General features: G+C 41.0%; 1 protein-coding gene and 1 long non-coding RNA gene across 4 annotated transcripts in view; both read right to left on the bottom strand.

The window, feature by feature from the left end:
* NR2C2 (nuclear receptor subfamily 2 group C member 2) overlaps positions 1 to 19,500 on the bottom strand; it is a 456,514-nt gene that overhangs the window by 414,334 nt on the left and 22,680 nt on the right. The window lies entirely within an intron of this gene.
* On the bottom strand, positions 14,233 to 18,988 carry LOC128666212 (uncharacterized). The gene is made up of 5 exons (XR_008403221.1): positions 18,935 to 18,988; positions 18,805 to 18,858; positions 18,605 to 18,721; positions 18,315 to 18,425; positions 14,233 to 18,223 (listed from the first exon to the last, which is right to left on the bottom strand). It is a non-coding gene; the product is annotated as an uncharacterized LOC128666212 (long non-coding RNA).

Here is a 19,500-nt window from a genome sequence, read left to right as displayed (position 1 = left end):
ACAATGGGTGAAGGATTAAAAAGCGATTGAGGTATTTTCTTTGATGTCAGGTAACCTTGAGGTGTAGTTAGTCCCATGGTGGGTGCTGAAGGTAATGGTAAAATATCATGTTGCATCAATGTCTCTGGTAAATGAGTAATATCCCTAATTTCCATTTTTAGATGTTCAAAATTATCCCTTTTTCTAGCATTACCAACAACTGACGATGGAATATTCAGTTCAGCCATAGCTTTCATAAAAGACTCCCAACCTTGCGGTGTTTTGCGCATGGTCACATTGTGACTTTGTGTAGCGCAACGTACTAAGTCTAGTATGTTTGAACCAATAATTGTTTGGTTTTCGTAAACAAACTCCCCATTATCATTCCAATTAGTTATATGTTTGGATTCAGGATTTTTCTTAAACCGGTCATGCACATTGTTAACAACTTCATGAAATATGCTATCACCTTTTTCAATAGATACACTACTTGTGTTATTATCAGTGTGAATAGGATCTCCTGGGGGCACTACAAGTCTTAAAGTAGTATTCTCTCTAGAATTTTGTTTTGCAAACACCAGATATTTTTGCAATGCAGCATTGTACTATTTTAATTTTTACATCTTCAGGTAAATTAGAATTATTTAAGATATCAGCAATTTCATCATCCAAGCGTGTTGTAACTGTGTGATGATCTGTATCACCCTGTTGTGTACATTTCAAGCGGTCCATGTCCTGTTTTGGTACCAGGTAAATTTTTTGAGTATGCTCCATTAACGGTTAGTTAAGAGACTTGTCAGTAGAGGTATAGCAAATCCTAAAAGCGGTGCTAAAAATCCACCAGATTGATTTACCAAATTCTTTTTTTTGCTAATCAATATTGTCCTATTACTAAGACTTTTTATAATTTTGCTCTACTTTTTAAGACGTCCTTTCTGATTTGCTGTCAAGGGCAATCTACCTTTCAGAATGTTGAGTGCTATTTCTACGGATATTAAGTCTGTAAAAGCACCACGTAAAATAGTCTCTCTGTGTTGGTGAAGCACGACTTAACATTTTTAAAGCTTCCCAATTGCGGAATAGCCTGCTAGACATGTTTACACAGTCCTAATGTTTTAAGTTGAATGATTGATAAACCAAAAAAAAACAAAACAAAAAAAAAAAACACCTTTACTTTTTAGAGGGCGACTTTTTAAAAAACAGAATTTATGCTTACCTGATAAATTACTTTCTCTTGTGATGTATCGAGTCCACGGATTCATCCTTAGTAGATTTAGGAGCCACCACACCTGATGAGTTCAGGTTAAGGATATGCATCTTTCCACAAGATACACCTGTTGCATATATTTCTCTTGTAAGATGTATCGAGTCCACGGATTCATCCTTTACTTGTGGGATATTCTCCTTCCCAACAGGAAGTGGCAAAGAGAGCACACAGCAGAGCTGTCCATATAGCTCCCCCTCCAGCTCCACCCCCCAGTCCATTCGACCGAAGGTTAGGAAAAAAAAAAGGAGAAACCATAGGGTGCAGTGGTGACTGTAGTTTAACAAAAAAGCTACCTGACTTAATAGCCAGGGCGGGCCGTGGACTCGATACATCACAAGAGAAAGTAATTTATCAGGTAAGCATAAATTCTGTTTTCTCTTGTAAGATGTATCGAGTCCACAGATTCATCCTTTACTTGTGGGATACCAATACCAAAGCTTTAGGACACGGATGAAGGGAGGAAACAAGACAGGTACCTTAAACGGAAGGCACCACTGCTTGTAAAACCTTTCTCCCAAAAATAGCCTCCGAAGAAGCAAAAGTATCAAATTTGGAAAATTTTGAAAAAGTATGCAGCGAAGACCAAGTCGCTGCCTTACAAATCTGTTCAACAGAAGCCTCATTTTTAAAAGCCCATGTGGAAGCCACTGTTCTGGTAGAATGAGCAGTAATAGTTTCAGGAGGCTGCTGGCCAGCAGTCTCATTGGCCAAACGAATGATGCTTTTCAGCCAAAAGGAAAGAGAGGTAGCAGTCGCCTTCTGACCTCTCCTCTTACCAGAATAGATAACAAACAATGAAGGTGTTTGTCTGAAATCCTTAGTTGCTTGTAAATAGAACTTTAAAAGCACGAACTACATCAAGATTGTGTAACAGACGTTCCTTCTTCGAAGAAGGATTAGGACACAGAGAAGGAACAACAATTTCCTGGTTAATATTCTTATTAGACACAACCTTAGGAAGAAAACCGGATTTGGTACGCAAAACTACCTTATCTGCATGAAAAACCAGGTAAGGTGAATCACACTGTAAGGCAGATAATTCTGAAACTCTTCGAGCAGAAGAGATAGCTACCAAAAACAAAACTTTCCAAGATAAAAGCTTAATATCTATGGAATGTAAAGGTTCAAACGGAACCCCTTGCAGAACTGAAAGAACTAAATTCAGACTCCATGGCGGAGCCACAGGTCTATAAACAGGCTTGATTCTGACTAAAGCCTGACTAAACGCTTGAACGTCTGGTACCTCTGCCAGACGTTTGTGTAAAAGGATAGACAAGCAGATATCTGTCCTTTTAAAGAACTAGCTGATAATCCTTTCTCCAATCCTTCTTGGAGAAAGGACAATATCCTGGGAATCCTAATCTTACTCCATGAGTAGCCCTTGGATTCACACCAAAAAAGATATTTTCGCCAAATCTTATGGTAGATTTTCCTGGTGACAGGCTTTCTAGCCTGAATCAGGGTATCAATAACCGACTCAGAGAAACCACGCTTTGATAGAATTAGGCGTTCAATCTCCAAGCAGTCAGACGCAGAGAAATTAGATTTGGATGCTTGAAAGGACCTTGTATTAGAAGGTCCTGCCTCATTGGTAGTGTCTATGGTGGGACAGATGACATGTCCACTAGGTCTGCATACCAGGTCCTGCGTGGCCACGCAGGCGCTATCAGAATCACCGAAGCCCTCTCCTGCTTGATTCTGGCAACCAGACGAGGGAGGAGAGGAAACGGTGGAAAAGCATAGGCCAGATTGAAGGACCAAGGCGCTGCTAGAGCATCCATCAGCACCGCCTGGGGATCCCGGGACCTGGACCCGTAAAGAGGAAGTTTGGTGTTCTGACGGGACGCCATCAGATCCAATTCTGGAGTGCCCCATAGCCGAGTCAGCTGGGCAAATACCTCCGGGTGGAGTTCCCACTCCCCCGGGTGAAAAGTCTGACGACTTAGAAAATCCGCCTCCCAGTTGTCTACTCCTGGAATGTGAATTGCTGAGAGATGGCAGGAGTGATCCTCCGCCCACCTGATTATCTTGGTTACTTCCATCATTGCTAGGGAAGTCCTTGTTCCTCCCTGATGATTGACGTAAGCTACAGTCGTGATGTTGTCCGACTGAAATCTGATGAATTTGGCCGCGGCTAGCTGAGGCCATGTCTGAAGCGCGTTGAATATCGCCCTCAGTTCCAGAATGTTTATCGGGAGAAGAGCCTCTTCCCGAGACCATAAGCCCTGAGCTTTCAGGGAGTCCCAGACTGCACCCCAGCCCAACAGACTGGCGTCGGTCGTTACGATGATCCACTCTGGTCTGCGGAAACACATTCCCTGAGACAGGTGATCCTGAAACAACCACCAGAGAAGAGAATCTCTGGTCCCCTGGTCCAGCTGTATTTGAGGAGACAAATCTGCATAATCCCCATTCCACTGTTTGAGCATGCATAGTTGCAGTGGTCTGAGGTGTATCCGTGCAAAAGGGACTATGTCCATTGCCGCTACCATTAATCCGATTGTCTCCATGCACTGAGCTACAGATGGCCGAGGAATGGAATGAAGGGCTCGGCAAGCGGTTAAGAGTTGACTTTCTGACCTCCGTCAGAAATATTTTCATTTCTACCGAGTCTATCAGAGTTCCTAGGAAGGAAACTCTTGTGAGGGGGGAGAGAGAACTCTTTTTGATGTTCACCTTCCACCAGTGAGACCTCAGAAAGGCCACTACAATTTCCGTGTGAGACTTGGCTCTTTGGAAAGTCGACGCCTGAATTAAGATGTCATCTAGATAAGGCGCCACTGCTATGTCCCGCGGTCTTAGAACCGCCAGGAGGGACCCTAGCACCTTTGTGAAAATTCTGGGAGCATTGGCCAACCCGAAAGGAAGAGCCACAAACTGGTAATGCTTGTCCAGAAAGGCGAACCTGAGAAACTGGTGATGATCTTTGTGGATAGGAATGTGCAAATACGCATCCTTTAAATCCACGGTGGTCATATATTGACCCTCCTGGATCATTGGTAAGATTGTCCGAATGGTCTCCATCTTGAATGATGGGACTCTGAGGAATTTGTTTAGAATTTTGAGATCCAGGATTGGTCTGAAAGTTCCTTCTTTCTTGGGAACCACAAACAGGTTTGAGTAAAAACCCAGCCCTTGTTCCGCCATTGGAACTGGGTGGATCACTCCCATTGTATGTAGGTCTTCTACACAGCATAAGAACGCCTCTTTCTTTGTCTGGTCTGTAGACAGACGAGAAATGTGGAACCTTCCCCTTGGAGGGGAGTCCTTGAATTTTAGAAGATATCCCTGGGATACAATCTCTAAGGCCCAGGGATTGAGTACATCTCTTGCCCAGGCCTGAGCGAAGAGAGAAAGTCTGCCCCCTACTAGATCCGGTCCCGGATCGGGGGCTACCCCTTCATGCTGTCTTGGAGTCAGCTGCAGGCTTCTTGGCCTGTTTACCCTTGTTCCAGCCCTGGTAAGGTTTCCAGGCTGCCCTGGGTTGGGAAGCATTACCATCTTGCTTTGCAGCAGGGGAGGATGAAGCGAGACCGCTCCTGAAATTCCGAAAGGAACAAAAATTATTTTGTTTGTTCTTTAACTTGAAGGACTTGTCCTGAGGGAGAGCATGGCCTTTTCCCCCAGCGATTTCTGAAATCTCTTTCAATTCAGGCCCGAAGAGGGTCTTTCCTTTGAAAGGGATGTTCAAGAGTTTGGATTTTGACGACACATCGGCCGACCAGGACTTTAGCCATAGCGCCCTGTGCGCTAAAATTGCGAAACCTGAATTCTTTGCCGCTAACTTAGCTAGTTGGAAAGCGGCATCTGTGATAAAAGAATTAGCCAGCTTAAGAGCCTTAATTCTGTCCATAATGTCCTCATATGAGGTCTCCATCTGGAGCGCATCTTCCAGCGCCTCGAACCAGAAAGCAGCTGCAGTAGTTACATGAACAATGCACGCAATAGGTTGGAGAATAAAACCTTGTTGAACAAAAAATTTCTTAAGCGACCCCTCTAATTTTTTATCCATAGGGTCTTTGAAAGCACAACTGTCTTCAATTGGTATGGTTGTGCGTTTAGCAAGTGAAGAAATACCCCCCTCCACCTTAGGGACCGTCTGCCACAAGTCCCGCATGGGGTCAGATATGGGGAACATTTTCTTAAAAACAGGAGGGGGGAACAAAGGGAATACCTGGTCTATCCCACTCCCTAGTAACGATATCCGCAATCCTCTTAGGGACCGGGAACACATCAGTGTTAACAGGAACTTCAAGGTACTTGTCCATTTTACACAATTTCTCTGGAACCACCATAGGGTCGCAGTCATCCAGAGTAACTAATACCTCCCTGTAGCAATAAGCGGAGGTGTTCCAGTTTAAATTTAAAAGCCAATATATCTGAATCTGTCTGAGGATAAACCTTTCCTGAATTGGAAATTTCTCCCTCAGACAGCCCATCCCTAGCCCCAACTTCAGAGCGTTGTGAGGGTATATCGTATATGGCTACTAAAGTGTCAGAATGCTCATTATCTGTTCTTAAAACAGAGCTATCACGCTTTGCAGGTAACACGGGCAGTTTAGATAAGAACACTGAGAGGGTATTATTTATAACTGCCGCCAAATCTTGCAAGGTAAAAGAGTTAGACGCACTAGAGGTGCTAGGCGTCGTTTGAGCGGGCGTAACTGGTTGTGACACTTGGGGAGAGGTTGACGGGCTAACCTCGTTACCTTCTGTCTGAGAATCATCTTGGGCCACATTTTTAAGTGTAACAATATGATCTTTAAAGTGTATAGACATATCAGTACAAGTGGGACACATTCTGAGAGGGGGTTCCACCATGGCTTCTAAACACATTGAACAAGGATTTTCCTTGGTGTCAGACATGTTTAAACAGACTAGTAGTAAAACAAGCAGGCTTGGAAATAACTTTAATCAAGTAAAAACACACTTTGAAAAAAAACAAACGTTACTGTGCCTTTAAGAGATAAAAAAAAAGGCACACAATTTTGCAAAACAGTGAAAAATGCAGCAAACTTTTCGAAATTTTTACAGTATGTACCTAAAGCATTAGTAAGATTGCACCACTAGCAATAAAAACGATTAACCCCTTAATGCCCAAACCGGATCAACAGTAAGCCAAAAAAACGGTTAAAAAACGTTCAGCACCTTGCCACAGCTCTGCTGTGGCCCTACCTTCCCTCAGGAACCAGATTTGTGGGGAAAAAGCTTCTTATAGGCCCTCAAACTGCAGCAGGACCCTCCATGTGAAACAGCTTGAACTCCTAGTCAAATATAACTGCGCAACAGAGGCGCAAAATTAGGCCCCTCCCACCTCACTCCGGTGCTTCTGAGGCCTAAAGAAACACTCTAACGTGTTTTAATATTAGCCATGTGGGTAACAACCCGTGAAAGAAACCCAAAGGAACCTTCAAAGTGTCTCAAAAAATGATATTTTCAATAAAAAACAGTTTGCCTTGAAAGTAGTGTCAACCAGCATAAACTAGCCCTGTTATGTAAGCTTGAAATTCCATACTTAGTCTCTGAATACAGCTTACCCTTCCCTCATGGGGATATTATCAGTCTTCTCTAGCATTATCACGGTCTTGTCTAGAAGAAAAAAGACTGAACATACCTTATTGCAGCCTAACCTGCAAACCGTTCCACCCAACTGAAGTTTTCTTGTACTCCTCAGTCCTGTGTGGGAACAGCAGTGGATTTTAGTTACAACATGCTAAAATCATCTTCCTCCCTGCAGAAATCTTCATCTCCTTTCTGCCAGAGAGTAAATAGTACACACCGGTACCATTTAAAATAACAAAATCTTGCTTGTTGAAAATAAAAACTACAGTTTTTCTACCACATTCACTTTACCCTTCCGATTGCTTAGAGCCGGCAAAGAGAATGACTGGGGGGTGGAGCTGGAGGGGGAGCTATATGGACAGCTCTGCTGCGTGCTCTCTTTGCCACTTCCTGTTGGGAAGGAGAATATCCCACAAGTAAAGGATGAATCCGTGGACTCGATACATCTTACAAGAGAAATATATGCAACAGGTGTATCTTGTGGAAAGATGCATGTCCTTAACCTGAACTCATCAGGTGTGGTGGCTCCTAAATCTACTAACAAATAACCATAAGGGATACGTGTGGCATCTTCAAAAGCTTCTAAAAAGTAATTAGATTTCCCAGGGTACATCTGTCGTGCTAAAGTAGTAATTTGTAACTTATCTGTTGGGTTTTTAAAAAGTACCATATATTTTGTGTTTAAAGTGATAGTTCTGTTTTTTTTACCCTGATAAAAAAAAAATCATTTTGTACAAGATACATGATACTCAGATTCCTGTGGTGTACATATTTTGTAAACGCCTTCTCAATTTAAGAGCTGCCACTGGCAGCTTCCATCAAATCATCAACAATTGTTAGATTCATTTTATCAGGTGGAAATAAATCATCATCAACACATTTTTTTGGAAGACCTTCTATAATTTTAATATATGGGAAAGTATATAATAATTCATCATACAATTTTTGCCAGCATGCATAAAACCACACAATATTATCAGGTTTGTGGGACAGAAGTGTGTCAGAATGTTGTAAAATTTGTTTTACAAAATAGCTTTTGCCTGAATTTGAAGGACCTGCTAAAATACAAGAAAAAGGGTGTTGCAAACGCGTGTCCATTGTTAGTGCTATATTAGTAACCAAATGGTAGTGTCGTAAAATAAATAATAATAATAAAATTGTGTAATAACTTTCTTTTTGTATTAACACACTTTTGTGTTTTCCTTAATGGACATGTCTCAATCTGCCAGTAGCGTTCATTTCTGGTAATACACTGTTGCTCTACCACAAGTCTTTTTTGATTGTCTATGTTAGAATTTAAAGGGTAGTCCAACACCAAGTCTTTTAAGCTTTCAAAATTGATTATATCTGTGTTAGCAGTGTTCAAGATTATGCCCTTTACTTTAAGATTTGTTTTTCCATTGCTCAGTTTATACCCATACGTCTTGGGACCTGCAGAAACAAACTCTGTGATGTGTTCTCCGGTCGGTAGTTCACTAGTTAAATCCCCTAGATAATCACCCAGAGGAGGATTCCAGTCACCGTCCTTGCTCACAAATATTACAGAGTCTGTGTCATGATAGAGGCACCTCTCTTGCAGACTGTCCAGTACTATGTACAATTCAAGTCTGGCATATGCTGTAGTAAAACAAGCTATAAATATGTTAACATTTTTACTGGTTGTGTATCTCTGTTTTGCATATTTCCAACTAAGCATTGCTGTTTCATCATCTATGAAATCTAAAGAAGACACCTCATAGTATGGTAAAAAAGCATACCTGGAAAGCTCATCAGGGTCTGTCACAATGCATGTGTAGGGTAAATTAGTTCTTTGACCAAACTTACCCCACAGAGAATTTAGAAACAATTTAGAAATGTGTCTTTTTGCAGTTTACTGTGATATGATTTGGTCTTAATTCTACATCCTCTTTTTATTGTAATCTTAGACGTACTGTGTCTTTTTTTCATCATCAGTACACCATGCAGGGTAGCCAGAAGCTTCCTGTTTATCCCGAGATGTAGTTTAAATGTAGTTTTCAAACAGATTTTTTTTTTTAATTTTCAAAATGCCAAATCTCAGATTTTAGAAATGTTATATCCTTTTTCCACAGCTAATTGTATTTCAAGTGTACACCATGTGCCAGTGAGAGCACGTTGTTCATCACTATGATCACACTGTGTCACGCTGTTATTGGTGGCACAAGTCAAGCAAAGTGGGAACATGAGCTTACCATTTCATTTTAATGGTAGGACTGGGAAAAATAACCCTCTAGGTGGAAGAATTTTTACTTTAGCCAAACCAAAATAAAAATTAATGTTCCTGAAATTCTCATAAAATAATTCCTGGGTGCCCAACAGGGTAAGCTTTTGTCTTGTTGACAAAGGGGTACAAACTTGTAAAGTCATAGTAGTGGATACTTTCACCATGTGCTGTTTTGTGGTAAAGTTTAATCGCATTTGTGCGACCACCGTAAAGTCCATCTCTGGGGTCCAAGGGCTGTGGGAACTCATTTTTAATACTAAAAGGTTGCAGCTCTTTGTCTTTGGCTAACATATTCAACCACTCGTGTTCCCAGAGTACTCTGACCTCAAATCTGCACGACTATAAAAAAAAGTTTTTTTACAATGTATTTATTATACAGTTGACTGTATGTGGAGTCTGTTACCTCATCTGTATCATTTTCATTGTAACAAACAGGGCAGCCATGGTAAAAATAACCTTGGAATTCAAAAACTGTAGGAACATTGTTTCTTACAGCATAGCCATCCAAGCAGTATTTACCTACCCTGCGCTCACCACCACGTAAAGCGTGTTGTATTGCAATACCCTCCTTATGTGCAACATACATCAACCACTGAATGGCTGGTGTAGACTAACGTTTTTGCGTTTTGTGATAATTATCTCAAGGGAGTATTGCAATAGTGTGATTAGGTAAGAATTTAAATCTATACATAGCCATACACACTGATGCTAATGTGGTGAGTTGAAACGGGTCAATACAGTTTATGTCTTCAAACAACTCCCCATTTTTGTTAAATTTGATTGTTTCTGTCCAAGTCATGTCCATTACGCTTTCTCTAAAACACACACATGCAAGTCTTAAAACCTCAACATCTTGTTTACAGTAGATTTTAAGAGCAGTCTGAAAGTCAAATGTCTCATGCTTATTCTCTTCATACCACTTCAAAAATTCAGCTCTCTCATCGGGCATCATGTACTAAACACCATAGTGGTCTACACAGGGCATAGGCCCTATATAGCTTTGATTTTGGACTGTTAAAAAAAACATAATTTTTGCTTACCTGATAAATTTATTTCTCTTGTGATGTATCGAGTCCACGGATTCATCCTTACTTGTGGGATATTCTCCTTCCCTACAGGAAGTGGCAGAGAGAGCACCCACAGCAGAGCTGTCTATACAGCTCCCCCCTTAGCTCCACCCCCCAGTCATTCGACCGAAGGCTAGGAAGAAAAAGGAGAAACCATAGGGTGCAGTGGTGACTGAAAGTTTAAAAAATAAAAATATATATGCCTGTTGAAATAAACAGGGCGGGCCGTGGACTCGATACATCACAAGAGAAATAAATTTATCAGGTAAGAATAAATTCTGTTTTCTCTTGTAAGATGTATCGAGTCCACGGATTCATCCTTACTTGTGGGATACCAATACCAAAGCTTTAGGACACGGATGAAGGGAGGGACAAGACAGGGACCTTAAACGGAAGGCACCACTGCTTGTAGAACCTTTCTCCCAAAAATAGCCTCCGAAGAAGCAAAAGTATCAAATTTGTAAAATTTGGAAAAAGTATAAAGCGAGGACCAAGTCGCCGCCTTACAAATCTGTTCAACAGAAGCCTCATTTTTAAAATCCCATGTGGAAGCCACAGCTCTAGTAGAATGAGCAGTAATTCTTTCAGGAGGCTGCTGTCCAGCAGTCTCATAGGCCAAACAGATTATGCTTTTCAGCCAAAAGGAAAAAGAGGAAGCCGTAGCCTTTTGGCCTCTCCGCTTACCAGAACAAACAACAAACAATGAAGATGTTTGACGGAAATATTTGGTTGCTTGTAAGTAAAGCTTTAAAGCACGAACCACATCAAGATTGTGCAACAGACGTTCCTTCTTTGATGAAGGATTAGGACACAGAGAAGGAACAACAATCTCTTGATTGATATTCTTATTAGAAACAACCTTAGGAAGAAGGCCAGGTTTGGTACGCAAAACCACCTTATCTGAATGGAAAATAAGATAAGGGGAATCACACTGTAAAGCAGATAGCTCAGAAAATCTTCGAGCCGAAGAGATAGCAACTAAGAACAAAACTTTCCAAGATAGAAATTTAATATCTATGGAATGCATAGGTTCAAACGGAACCCCTTGAAGAACTCTAAGGACTAAGTTTAGGCTCCAAGGCGGAGAAGCAGGCTTAAATACAGGCTTAATTCTGACCAAAGCCTGACTAAAAGTTTGAATGTCTGGGACATCTGCCAGACGTTTGTGTAGTAGAATAGACAAAGCAGATATTTGTAATTTTAGAGAACTATCTGATAATCCCTTCTCCAAACCCTCTTGGAGAAAAGACAATATTCTAGGAATCCTAATCTTACTCCACGAGTAACCTTTGGATTCACACCAATAAAAATATTTGGGCCAAATCTTATGATAGATCTTCCTGGTGACAGGCTTTCTAGCCTGAATCAGGGTATCAATGACCGACTCAGAGAACCCACGCTTTGATAGAACTAGGCGTTCAATCTCCAAGCAGTCATACGCAGAGAAACTAGATTTGGATGTGAGAACGGACCTTGGATTAGAAGGTCCCGCCTCATTGGCAGGGTCCACGGTGGAAACGAGGACATGCCCACTAGGTCTGCATACCAAGTCCTGAGTGGCCACGCAGGTGCTATCAGAATCACCGAAGCTCTCTCCTGCTTGATTCTGGCAACCAGACGTGGAAGGAGAGGAAGCGGTGGAAATACGTAGGCCAGATTGAAGGACCAAGGTACCGCTAGAGCATCTATCATATCAGTACCGCCTTGGGATCCCAGGACCTGGACCCGTAACAAGGAAGTTTGGCATTCTGACGCGGCGCCATCAGATCCAATTCTGGTGTGCCCCATAGCTGAATCAGCTGAGCAAATACCTCCGGATGGAGTTCCCACTCCCCCGGATGAAAAGTCTGACGACTTAGAAATTCCGCCGCCCAGTTCTCTACTCCTGGAATGTGGATTGCTGAGAGAACTCCTTGTTCCTCCTTGATGATTGATATAAGCTACAGTCGTGATGTTGTCTGACTGAAACCTGATGAATTTGGCTGCAGCAAGCTGAGGCCACGCCTGAAGCGCCTTGAATATCGCTCTCAGTTCTAGGATGTTTATCGGAAAAAGATTCCTCCCGAGACCATAAGCCCTGTGCTTTCAGGGAGTTCCAGACTGCACCCCAGCCTAGCAAGCTGGCATCTGTCGTTACAATGAGCCACTCTGGCCAGTGGAAGTACATTCCCTGAGACAGGTGCTCCTGACACAACCACCAGAGAAGAGAATCTCTGGTCTCCTGGTCCAGATGCAGTTGAGGAGATAAATCTGCATAATCCCCATTCCACTGTTTGAGCATGCATAGTTGCAGTGGTCTGAGGTGTAGGCGGGCAAAAGGAACTATGTCCATTGCCGCTACCATGAGTCCGATTACCTCCATACACTGAGCCACAGATAGCCGAGGAATGGAATGAAGAGTTCGGCAAGTGGTTAAGAGTTTTGATTTTCTGACTTCCGTCAGAAATATTTTCATTTCTACCGAATGTATCAGAGTCCCCAGAAAGGAAACTCTTGTGAGAGGGAAGAGAGAACTCTTTTTTTATGTTCACCTTCCACCCGTGAGATCTCAGAAAAGCCAACACAATGTCCGTGTGAGACTTGGCTAGCTGAAAAGTCGACGCCTGAATTAAGATGTCATCTAGATAAGGTGCCACTGCCATGCCCTGAGGTCGTAGAACCGCCAGAAGGGACCCTAGCACCTTTGTGAAAATTCTTGGAGCCGTGGCTAACCGAAGGGAAGAGCCACAAACTGGTAATGCCTGTTTAGAAAGGCAAATCTGAGAAACTGATGATGATTTCTGTGAATAGGGATGTGTAGATACGCATCATTTAAGTCCACGGTAGTCATATATTGACCTCCCTGGATCAGAGGCAGAATAGTCTGAATGGTCTCCATCTTGAATGATGGAACCCTGAGGAACTTGTTTAGAATTTTGAGATCCAAGATTGGTCAGAAAGTTCCCTCTTTTTTGGGAACCACAAACAGGTTGGAGTAGAACCCTAGTCCCTTTTCCTCTTTTGGGACTGGGCGGATCACCCCCATGGTAAGCAGATCTTCTACACAGCGTAAGAACGCCTCTCTCTTTGTCTGGTTTACAGACAATCGAGAAATATGAAATCTCCCCCGTGGAAGGGAGTCTTTGAATTCCAGAAGATATCCCTGGGACACAATTTCTAAAGCTCAGGGATCGTGAACATCTCTTGCCCAAGCCTGAGCGAAGAGAGAGGGTCTGCCCCCTACTAGATCCGGTCCCGGATCGGGGGCTACCCCTTCATGCTGTCTTAGAGGCAGCTGCAGGCTTCTTGGCCTGTTTACCCTTGTTCCAAGCCTGGTTAGGTCTCCAGACTGACTTGGATTGGGCAAAATTCCCCTCTTGCTTTGCAGCAGAGGAAGCTGAAACGGAACCACTCTTGAAGTTCCGAAAGGAACGAAAATTATTTTGTTTGATCTTCATCTTATTTGAGCTATCCTGAGGAAGGGCATGACCTTTCTCTCCAGTGATGTCTGAAATAATCTCTTTCACTTCAGGTCCGAATAGGGTCTTTCCTTTGAAAGGGATGTTCAAAAGTTTAGATTTGGATGACACATCAGCAGACCAGGACTTAAGCCATAACGCCCTGCGTGCTAAAATGGCAAAACCTGAATTATTTGCCGCTAATTTAGCCAGTTGAAAAGCGGCATCTGTAATAAAAGAATTAGCCAAATTAAGGGCCTTGATTCTGTCCATAATCTCCTCTAATGGAGTCTCCATCTGAAGAGCCTCCTCTAGAGCCGCAAACCAGAAAGCAGCTGCAGTAGTTACAGGAACAATGCACGCAATAGGTTGAAGAGAAAAACCCTGATGAACAAAAATTTTCTTCAGATTTTTTATCCATAGGATCTTTGAAAGTACAACTGTCTTCGATAGGTATAGTTGTACGCTTAGACAGAGTAGAAATAGCTCCCTCCACCTTAGGGACTGTCTGCCATGAGTCCCGCATGGTGTCAGATTTGGGAAACATTTTCTTAAAAACAGGAGGGGGAGAGAATGGAATACCTGGTCTATCCCACTCCTTAGTAATAATATTCACAATCCTCTTAGGGACTGGAAAAACATCAGTGTAAACAGGAACCTCAAAGTATTTATCCCTTTTACACAATTTCTCTGGAACCACTATAGGGTCACAATCATCTAGAGTCGCTAATACCTCCCTGAGCAATAAGCGGAGGTGTTCAAGCTTAAATTTAAAGGCCGTCTTATCAGTATCGGTCGGAGGAAGCGTCTTTCCTGAATCCGAAATTTCTCCCTCAGATAACAAATCCCTCACCCCTACTTCAGGGCATATCAGATACGGCTACTGAAGTGTCAGACGGCTCAGCATTTTTTCTAAACCCAGAGCTGTCCCGCTATCCTTGTAAACCAGGCAGTTTAGATAAAACCTCTGTGAGCGTTGTATTCATAACTGTGGCCATGTCTTGTAAAGTAAAAGAATTTGACGCACTAGAGGTACTTGGCGTCACTTGTGCGGGCGTTACTGGTTGTGACACTTGGGGAGAGCTAGATGGCGAACCCTCATTTACTTCTGACTGAGAATCATCTATTGCTCTATTTTTAAGTGCTAATATATGTTCTTTATAGTTTATAGACATATCAGTACAATTGGGACACATTCTAAGAGGGGGTTCCACAATGGCTTCCAAACATATTAAACAAGGATTTTCCTTGGTGTCAGACATGTTAAACAGGCTAGTAATGTAACAAGCAAGCTTGGAAAACACTGTAATCAAAGTAAAAAACACTTAGAAATAAAACGGTACTGTGCCTTTAAGAGAAAAAAAGCAGTAAACTTAACTAATTTTTTACAGTAGCATTATAAAGGCTTAGTAACTTTGCACAGCAATGCAAATAAACAATTAACCCTTTAATGGCAAAAACGGATTGAAAAAATGTTAAACCCAGTAAAAAAAGACTTTCAGCACCATGCCACAGCTCTGCTGTGGCTCCTTCCTGCCCTTCAGAACGATTTGTGGGGGAAACAACTTCTTTAACAACCCTCAAACATAGCAGAAACGACAGGAGAAGCAGTGATATGTCTCAAAGGAAAGGAAACTGCGCAACTGAGGCACGAAAATAGGCCCCTCCCACCTCACTCAATATTTTGAGGCCTATCAGAGAAACACCAGAGTGTCTCTTAATTAACCATATGAGTTACAAAACTAAGCCACAATGACCCCTTTAGTCCCTTCAAAAAACGTTATAAATGCATCAAAAAACAAAACGTTTTTTTCCTAACAGTGTCACCAGTAACTAATGAGCGCTTCAAGCAAGCTGAAACTCCTATTAAAGTATCTGAATACAGCTACCCTTCCCTCATGGGGATATTGCCAGCCTTTTCTAGATTTAACACAGTCTGTCTAGAAAAATATAGACTGAACATACCTCATATGCAGCTTAGCCTGCAAACTGTTCTCCCAACTGAAGTTTTCCAATACTCTTCAGGCCTTGTGAGAAAAGCAGTGGATCTTAGTTACAAAGTGCTAAGATCATCATCCTCCTTGCAGAAATCTTCATCCCTTTTCTGCCAGAGAGTAAATAGTACACACCGGTACCATTTAAAATAATAAACTTTTGCTTGAGAAGTAAAAAACTAACATTTTAGTCACCACATAGCTCTTTGCCCTTCCTAGCAGTTAAGCAGGCAGAGAGAATGACTGGTGGGTGGAGCTATATAGACAGCTCTGCTGTGGGTGCTCTGCCACTTCCTGTAGGGAAGGAGGAGAATATCCCACAAGTAAGGATGAATCCGTGGACTCGATACATCTTACAAGAGAAAAATGAGGAAAATGGCCTTTAGATTCTTTAAAACCTAGGGCTTTTGGCAGTTTGCCGAGTTGCATTGGTAGAAAATTTAGAGAATCTATAAAACGGATGTTTAAGTCAGGCACTGTGAACCACTAAATAGGAACATATCTACCACCGTTATGTGCTATAAATGTAACAGACTGGAATTTCGTTGTAACAAAATGGTTCACAAAATCCTTCAAACAATCAGATCCCTGAAACTCCCATGACTTTGAATCATCTAACTTTTTAGCATAAACGTAATTAGGTATATGAACACCCGTTTCCTGTATACATTCAAAATCATAAACAATGTAATCAGTCTCTTTTTTTGGTGGTTTGTATGGCGTCATGTAACAGTGATGTGTGTCAAAAATGTCAATTTCATCATGGCATATGCTACATGTTGGGGGTGTACAGTCATGACCATCTTTCCTAACTTATGCACAACACACGTCACAATACACTTTGCTATGACACTCTACCTTACCCTCTTGTGCAAAAGCAATATGCAAAGCCAAACACTCAACTGAGCGACAAACCAAACGACAACCAAGAAATCTACATATTTCATCTTTAACCTCAACACAATTCTATCTGACATGTTCTGCAAAAATATTTACACAAGTGATTATTCTTGTGGTGAAAAATAGAATGGCAATACTGACAAAAATAATCATGACCTATAAAAGCTTTGATGTTTTTAATGCCGTAATAGTGCTCATTGTGATGCAAACCAAAGAGCACTTTATCCTTACAGGGTCCATCAGTATAAAAATGCTGCCAAGAACCCTGATTATGATAAAGTATTTTAATAGTGACATTCAAGAGCTTTTCAAAAGCCTGAAGGTCACTAAAATTAACAAGATGTTCATCAGGTATGCACAGTGTTTTGTGCATCTCTCTGGCTTGTACTATTAGTTCTGAATCAGTAATGTCACATTGTTCATCTAAAAGGGCTTTGAGACTAGCAGCCAAACACAAGTTAGAGTCATAGTTGTTAAAATTAAATAGCCAACGTCTTTTTGTGTTTATGAGTGAACTATATGTAGTTGAACGTATCTTCCTACATTTCATAACACCACCAGCCCTGTTTCTAAGAATTATGATCACAAGTCTTAAACAACCACTACTTATACACTCGGCATTTCTTTGCAACAAACCAGAAACATTGTTTAAAAAAGACTCAGCATCTAGACCATCCATGCCCCTTCTTAAGGCATATAAAGGCCTGTCAAATCCATCACCTTCAAATCTTAACTGAACTAGGTCGCCAGGTCTTACTTCAGATTGCAAATTATGTAGAACTGTTTGTACAGCTTCATGCACGCCCTGTACTGCTGAATCAAACAATCTTAACTTATCTAGGTTTACAAACCTGAAATGCTCATAATACATAACAGCACCAAAACAATTAATGTTTCTTTGGTACCCATCTATGAGTTCTAAATGCCAGGTGGATTACTTTGATGCTGTCCAGCATTAATGTTGAAGCTCTGGCTCAGGGGGGTGATTGGCAATCTACAATTTCTGATTGGTGGGGTAATTGTGTCTGATACAGGAGTTGTGCCCTGAGATACATGATACCTATCTGAATTTTGCTGCATATTTAGTGCTTGGTTACCCAGCTCCCTGGATAACACACTATGCCGTAGTCGGTCAACACGCCGTAATATCTGTATTGCTTTTCTGACAGCTCTATCTCTATACTGTCTTCTTAGCGACCACTGTCGCCCCCTACTACGTCGAATCCCCCATCCAACCAGGTATAGTCAATTGGTCATGGGTGTCTGTTGAAAATATAGATTACTGGTCTTTAGAATACTGTTGATAGTCTCTAGAAGATTGTAAATAGTAATTTCTTTTTGAATAACTGCTTCTAAGCTCTCACACCTTGAACTACATATCCGTGGAACCCCTAAGCTTAAACATGTGTTGTTTTTTACTGTGTTTGTGATATCCTGCAGTGGAACAACAGGTTTTAAGATATTACCAGAATTTTTGAGTAGAGTTCTTTTTTTTGTATTTTGAACATTATTCTCACCACTAGGTTTTCTTTTAACACTTGATTTCTTAGTTATGTTTGTGTGGTGTGTTTTCTGTCCCAATCCTGGTAATTGTACAGCATTCAAAGAGTTTTTTGGATTGTTAGAAAAACCCTTGGCTCTGCAATGAGTGGCTACTGCAGTGGGATACTTTTTATCATCAACAATGGTGGTTATGTCGTCTTCTACAGGTATAGATTTTCTAGAAGCCACAGATGAAATGGGTTGCGATTGTTTACTTCTGGAACATGATGAGACTAGTGGAAAAAGATAGAATTGTAAAGTATTGCGCTTTTAATTCTAAGTAAATACAAAATAACAAGAGAGCACCCAACAATTTGAACTCACCAGTAGTAGAAGCTTTTAATGCTTGTTTTACACGTTCATTGGGAGCCTTATTTACTGGTTGATTGTGAACTATTGCCGTAACAACGGTTGTTTTAGGTTTTAATGTTAGATCTGTTAAAATAAAAATATAAAATTTAAGTTTTAAAAAAACAAACAAAACAAAATATAGGAATAGGTTTTAGCGAACATTACTCATAGACTAACCCACTTTTTGATGCATGTTGCATTTTATCATCTCCACAACCAATAGGCCCCTCAATTCTGTTAAAATTCAAATGTCGTTTTAAAACCTGTTTTACGATGTCTCTTTGGTGTCTGCATCTCCAATCTGCTTACACAGGGGCTTGTCAAATTAGTACGGTCAGGAAATATTTAATTAACAGCGGTATTGTTGATTTTTGCAAAATCTGTTAAAAATAGAGATTATAATCACTATTCACACAGAAAAGAAAACAGCTAATTACACACATTTTCTTTTCCACAGGCTTACCCATTTGTTCAACAGCATCTACAATTTCCAGCAATTCTCTATCAAATGTTGCACCTGTTAAAAAAAATATAATATATATATACACTTGAACAATTTGCCCCTAGTTACAAATATAGAATAAATTACTTACACTGAGAAAAAGGCACATTAAAACCATCATATATTCTCTGAATTTCTGCATCCTTAAAAAAAAAATAAAAAAAATTATAGCTTTTAAGGATTTGTTGATGGTTAACCATAGTAGGAATATAGACACAAATACACAATATTAAAGGTGTGTCACAAATTGCTAGTATTCTATACAGACTTGCAACTACAGGTATACCTCACTTTAACAGCGCTTCACTTTACAGCGCTTCGCTAATACAGCACTTCGTGGAGCTGAAGTTAAACCTCCAGGGATTTTGAAACAGCGCTGTAATCAGCGTGAGATTGCGAGAAAGATTGACTAGCTTCATTTTGTTATGCCTAGTTCACTCTGTTTACAGGCATTCAGTGGAATCTGTGTCTTAGGTGCTATAGTCTGGCAAGTTTACTACTCACGTAATTGTCACTATTTTACAGGTACAGTATTTATTGAATACTGTGCCTGTGCTCGTGTTAAACTAAATATAGCTCTATTGCACCCCTAATATATGTTAATTCAAACATGTTTTCAAGTTTTTAAACACATTGGCATGTGAAATGAAAGCTTTG

Source organism: Bombina bombina, chromosome 7 (genome assembly GCF_027579735.1).
Source record: "Bombina bombina isolate aBomBom1 chromosome 7, aBomBom1.pri, whole genome shotgun sequence".
In the NCBI taxonomy this organism is placed as follows: Eukaryota; Metazoa; Chordata; class Amphibia; order Anura; family Bombinatoridae; genus Bombina; species Bombina bombina.
The sequence above is the reverse complement of the archived record's forward strand: the minus strand, read 5'-3'. Positions and strand labels throughout refer to the sequence as shown.